Source organism: Gavialis gangeticus, unplaced genomic scaffold, assembly GCF_001723915.1.
Source record: "Gavialis gangeticus isolate Ggan-Ray unplaced genomic scaffold, GavGan_comp1, whole genome shotgun sequence".
Lineage (NCBI taxonomy): Eukaryota > Metazoa > Chordata > Crocodylia > Gavialidae > Gavialis > Gavialis gangeticus.
Window position 1 is genome coordinate 38545448 of NW_017729022.1, and position 6905 is coordinate 38552352.

The 6905-nt window shown below is 38.7% G+C and overlaps 1 protein-coding gene across 2 annotated transcripts in view; it reads right to left on the bottom strand.

Moving 5' to 3' along the window:
• PPFIA2 (PTPRF interacting protein alpha 2) overlaps nt 1-6905 on the bottom strand; it is an 854871-nt gene that overhangs the window by 772505 nt on the left and 75461 nt on the right. The window lies entirely within an intron of this gene.

Consider the following 6905-nt stretch of genomic DNA (forward strand, 5'->3'; position numbering starts at 1 on the left):
AGCCTCCAGGGGATAAAATCAGCAATTTATGCAACACTAGGCAAACAAACTCATGGGCCCCAGGCCAGTCAAGACCCTGCTCCCCACCCCAGCACTGCCGCCCATGGGGAGTGGGGCTCAGAGCCACTGCTAGGAAGTGTCCAGAAGAGGGGAGGGGAAGGCAGAGGCAGATTAAGGATTTGGGGGGCCCAGGATAAGAAGAAAATTGGAGGCTCCCTCCCACCATGGGAACTCTCCAAACTCACCCCACCCTTCATGTAAACTGATTTAAGTGATCAGAAATTGGTTTAAACCTGTAACAGAACAGAAGTTCAGTGCACTTAAACCACTTTCAAAATGGCCGAAACTGAGTGAATTGAAGCTATGTGCCATCTCATCCTCCTGGCTAAACTAAATGGTTCAACCTATCCTTTAAACATTTATCTGGATTCTTGCAAGCATGCCTCTTCAGTCACATGAAATGCTGTATTCTACTTGATTGAAAATTCAGGAATTAAAAATGGATCTGACACATAAACTAGGATTCAAATCCAAACCTATTCAAAGTTCAGGTAAGGGGGGAAAGATAACATTTTGGTATGGTTTCAAGCTCTGCAGTACCAAAAGCTGAACTTTTTCATTGGATGTCTGCAAAATTTCAGAGACTGAACTTTAAAAGGTCAAACTGAGATGTTTTAAAAAACAAAACCCAAATTCCTCATAATGGCTACAATGCACTTTTCCAAGTGTTTTCACATAAACTGCATTTGTTATGTACTGTGCATGGGATCGAGTGTCTGTGAAAACTCCTAATGGGTGTACAGGTAACCCTCACTATTCATGGGTTCGGCATTTGCAGTTTGAAATACTGACAAATGCTGAACCCACATCTTAAAAACACTTACAGAAGCTCCATGCTTGCCACTGCCAGGCTCCTGCTGCCATCCCCAGTGCAGTTGTGGCCCCCCACCCCCACCAGCCACTGTGGGCACTGCATTCATGAACGCAGACGATGTTCATGAATGCAGTACTGTATTCGTGGATTTCACCATTCGAGGGGATCTCCAGAATGTATCCCCGCAAATGGCAATGGTTGCCTGTAATTTCAGAATTTTCCCCTATTAGTTGCACAAAAATAATAATTTTGTCCTGGTTTATTACAGTCGCAAATATTTCTATTAGATGTCAATCAGATAAACTTGTGAATTTACTTTCGGCTAGCACTCCCAGCACCGTCTGGTCCCATCATAAAAAAAATAAAATTTTGCAGGAAGATCTATCTTTATCAGCATTCTTAGAATACTCTGCCCTAGGTCTCCATATCTTCTCTAATGTAACTTGTAATGCAAAAAGTGTTTTATTTCAGAAATATTAATGTATAAATTAAAACAGCTTAAGAAACAAACAGAAAACATAAATGCTTAGTAATAATGGAATGTCACTATATTCATCCAACCCTTAACAACATTAGTTGAATAAAGTACGATCAGTATTATCAGATACCTAACTTTAATCTGCAAAGACACTATTTTTTTCAAATCAGATTTCTTTTTTATGTTGCTCTTTTAAGTATCAGTATTACTTTATTCGAGCAAATTTATTCCTTTTGGGTATTTTTCTCCTTTAGAGTTCCTGGAAATCCTTTGTGCTTCATCGTATACAAACTAAATGCCCTGTTCCATTCCTAGAAATATTATTGATGAGTTGTTTTGTATTTTTAGATTTAAAAATTCATGCAAAGTTCATAGGAGTTAACGCTCTTATGCTTTTAAGCAGCACCAAAAAAGGAACATTGTACTTATTTTTTACCAGTGTATATTCGTGTAGATGAGCAAAATTGTTTATAGAATGCTCTTTACAGAAGCATACACAAAACTAAAAGTTTTACTCATATAATTGTTTAGGTTCTGGTTGCATATGTTGTGTGTTGATAAAGACTTGTTTCCAATAGCATATTTTTATTGTACCTTAAGATAAAATATATTTTATCCATCAACTTTATGATTGGTCAACTAACTTACTGGTAATCTACTGCTCCTCTCCATGTTATATGAAAGTCAATAAATATCACCACTAGGCTCTACATCTCCAGTAGTTTTCTCTCAAAAGTACTATTGATACTCTTTAACGAAAAACTGGTCATTTGGCCAATCCTCAGTTACTAACTGAAATCCTTTGAGACTTTTTTCCCCATTGCCTTTATATCATTTCTGTTAGTAACATATCAAGTCTCCACCTCTTCGCCTGCTCTCTTACCAGCAAGAATACCACTCATGACTTAAGTTCAGCGCTCAATATCACATCTATGAAAATGACAGTCCTACACCTTAAATGACCCACTACCCAATTAATCAATCTTCCTTCTACTTTATTGCTGACTCAGAAATCTTCTAATTATACTGTAAATTATTGCTCATAATTCCTTAAAAGGATGAGGTCCACCTTTTGTATTAAATGTCCTTCGAATACAAGTAATTAAGAATTCACCATGTTCATCAGTAAGTTGTTTTATAGGAATAGCTACTACCACTCTTTAAAAAAAATACTGAATTTTATTTTCTGTCCAATTTAATCTAAGTTAAATTTTCAATCTGATACATAATACTGGCCTCTATTATCAAAATCCTACCTCAATGTAAGTGCTTATAGATGATGATTAAGTCACTTTATCATGTTGTCCTAGATCGGGGGGTGGCCAACCTGTGGCTTCTCTTCAGAAGTTAATAAGCGTCTCCTTAAATCTTTGCACAAGCACATGGTGACCAGCTTCCATCACAGTTACGTCACATCATGTGCTTGTGCAAAGATTCAAGGAGAGACATATCAATTTCTGAAGAGCCGCATGTGGCTGGCTTGCTCCAGAGCCGCAGGTTGGCCACCCCTGTCTTAGATGAACTAAATAAATTGAACTGCTAAATCACTTCTGAAAGTAGGAAGCAGACCCTTAAATGGCTTTTGAACATTTTGAAAATAAGTTACCCCAAATTATCTAAAGTTATGTAGAGACTAAAGCTATATTTTACAAATTTCTTATGATAATATCCCTTTAGTCTATCAGATGAAGTTTACGGTAATGATCATCCTCCTCTCTGGTCTGATTTGGTAACCAGACTAACCCACTGTTAGTACCACATACCATGTCTTTACGGTTAGAACTCTGATTTGCAAACATTCCAGATTCTATGCTTCCAAATCATCGATTACATGTTCTAGTACGTTTCCTTTACAATGCTACCCATAGTTTCTGCTTAAGATTTGATGCTTGGTGATGGAGCTAGGCTTTTTGTAAGACATGCACATTTGTGGAAAATATTACAAGCCCACAAAATATATACATACATTTATATATGCATTTTTATGAGACCTCATTAGCAGAACAGATATAAAAGCAATGTGGAAAAAGGAGGTCTTGAGGGACATCAGTTAGTAATTGAGGACTGCCCAATTTATATATTCATATTTATATGTGTACTTTATATATATATAAATGTTCTAGGTAGTCCTTTAGAGTTACTCTTAGTTTATGATTTAACTTTACTGCCTTATCCAGATTGGCCACAAAGTGACTTGTCTCTGTCAGAAACCAGGTCAAGATCAGACACTAGAAAATGCTAATTTTATTGGAATGTCTCTATCCAAAATAGCCAACACAGGCTATCCAGAATGTAAGATTTGCATAACTCTCCCTTAAGGCAATGAGCACAATGTATTTCAGCCATTATTTGACATCTCTTATATGCCGTTTTTGGCAGCCTAGGAGGTCAGATGAATACATACATTCTCTGCCAATTATATTATGTTGACTATTCTGTAGGTAACACTAAAATAGCATATGCTATGGTACTCAAGAGACCTATTATTTATACTCATTTTGTATCCTTTAGAATTAAAGCAATTAAAAAGAACTATAATTTCTAGAAATGTGCTCAACTTCTCCAATACAAGGATGGTTGGAAGAGAATCAGAACCATCTATTAAAAATTTGTCCTCCCACCACCTTTTAATGGTGATGGATGTGGTACTCTGGTGGAAGTTTACAGCTACTACTTCAATTTGAGCAAGCCACTGGGGCTGTGTGGAGTATTTCACTTAAGTCGAAGAACATAAATTTGAGGTGTACACTTCTAGGTGTATGTCATGAAGGAAGTTAGGAGATATAGGTATGAAGGCATGTAGACCAGTTTTCAAAAGGTGCCTGTGCATCTCATTCTCAAATCAGTTGCAGTTAGACAATGAAATTCTTATAGTGATCTGGACCATACTTACACAATTAAACTGCAAAGAAAGCCATTTTGTCACAGGTACAATGTGTAAAATGGAGATCACTGTGGATTTCTCCTTCAATAATTACTACACATCCTTCCTGCCGCAAAAAGCATATGTCCCTACTCTCCCACTATGCCATCCATTCCTAAGGGCAGTTCTGTGAAACAAGGAGCAGGGTCCATACCAAACTACAAAGAGAAAGCAGAGTCCATAGGAAAAATATATGATAGATAAGTGTCAGAGTTTAGAAAAGATACAAGGATTGCCCAAGTAACTGGGATCTCACAAAAAAGTCCAGAGCCCCAAAAGGAGGCTTGTGGGAAAGCAGCTATCCACAAGGGCCGTGCAAAGCTTTGGTCCCCAATTCAATCCCACGGAGATTCAGCCCAATTTGGTGGCCGAATCTCCAAATCTAAATTGAATCAGAGGAAACCTTAATCTCTCCAAATTGAATCGGAACCCCCCAAATTGATTCAGAAAGATTCAGAGATTCAGACATACAGACAGCTTTAAATGTTTTTTCTACATAACTCTAGGTACTAGGCGCATCTGCCGGGGAGTGCACAGGCCCCCCCCCGGCTCAGTGACTGGTACATCCTGGTTCTTGGGGTGGGGGGGCACCTGGGGTTCCCCTGCGGCTGATCACTGAGCTGGGGAGGCATGCAGGGGCCCCCCAGAGCACTCCCCAGCAGACCTGGAAGTGGACCAGAATTCCAGAAATAATTCCAGTCCACTTCCGGGTTTGCCACCAAACATGTGGAGGGCTGCTCCCCGCCCCCCCCCCTGCACTCCTGTGGGATGCTTCATGAGCCCCAGCATCACAGCATTCACAAGCCGCGTTGGTATCTCAAGGTATGTAGAAAAAACTTTTAAAGCTGTGTCTATGTACAAATTGCTGGTTCTCTAAATCAGCATCCAATCTTCAGATTCAGATTCAGACAAATCGAATCAGGGACAGTGATCCGAATCAAAGAATCGAATCAACAAAACTGTCCCTGTTTTGGGCCAAATCTGAATTGAATAGGGCCCACTTCGCACATCCCTACTATCCACTTACACTGAAATCAAAACAACACCCCAATTTTAAATTAATAAAATTTGCTAGGATACAGAGGGGTGGCCCAAAGAACAAGGGTAACTGTCCAACTACAACATTAGGTAACCATACAGATATATGTTCATTTAGCTGCTTTTACCTGGAGCAGTGATGATTACATTTATTTACTAAGTTAATCACCAAACCTCTCAACTGATTTAACCTATACCAGCTATCAGTTTATATTTTGTAGCCTGCAATCAATTGGGTATGAACTACCTACTGAGTTAAAAGCATCTCTAACAATATCAGAGAATGAGTTTAAACACACTACTTCAAATTATGCAAAATTATACAGCTATTAAAATGCTTGGGATTACTATTTAATAGTGTCCTCTACTGCAGTAACGTAAATCAACTAGACAGTCTTAATAAACATAATCACAGAGCTCTTAATGAAATTTTTTATAAATTTTCAGAAGTGACACTTTCATAATCATCTCTGTAAAATTAAACCTGTATCCTACCAAGTTAAAATGTTTTAGAAAAGAGGCACTTGTTTGTGAGTGTTAATACACTGTAAAATATACTTTAAATATCAGAGAGACATTTTATTGTTCTTTTGCTACTAGAAGCTTGTTTCCTCTCTTATAATCAAAATGGCACTTGTGTTAGTTTAGTAGGAAATAACTTAAACGTTATGTAACCAAAAATATAAAACTGATTTATGGTTTATACACCTAAGTATTTTGTTTTCTTTTATAATCAAATAATACATAGAGGTTCATCAGGTACCACAGCCATATGCCTCTAGGTAAAAGTAATTTGTAACTAAGTATTGTTACCAAGATTAGTAAATGTTCTAATAAACAATTTATGCTCCATATTAGGTATTTGGAGACAGAATTGACACCTTTAGCCCTTTAACAAGTCTCAGGAATTAAACAGGTCTGAAGAATGATGTGCATTTTCACATTAAGAGAATATCCCTTCCATCACAATTCATATATTTTAAAGGCAGAAGGAAACATTATGATCATCTAATCTGACACCTTTTTCATAGCACAATCAGAGAACCTCTAAAATTATTTCTACATCAAATCCATAAACAGTAGTCATATTATAATCTTAAAGAAGAAGATGACGAAGAAAGGATTACAATTAGCCATGCAAGATGCAAACAGCCAGAAGGACAGCAAGCAAGAACAACCCTGATTCTGCATACTAGTGGCTATGGCATTTAACTTGGGAAGATAAAATCCTGCATTTTGGTCCCTGCTACAATAACTATTTATACATTTTATTTTAGACAGTCACTGGGCAGAAGCAGAAATAATCCTGAGTATGAGCGGTTGTGGCGGGGGGGAGGTAGAGCAGCAGCAGGAGCTCCCGCACACGCTGCTGGCACTGTTAGCAGCAGGAGGGGGGTGTCAAACACTGACCAAGGGTCAGCGACCACTTGCAGCTGCCACTGGCAGCATCAGCCGTGGCCAGCAGGAATCGCGGACTGCCCGCAGGTGCCACCAGTGGTGTTGGTGGTAGGGTGGTGAGCGGTGACTGCCTGCGGGCACCGCCGATAGTGTTGGCAGCACTTTTTTGCAGGGGGTGCACCGCCACACTCAAG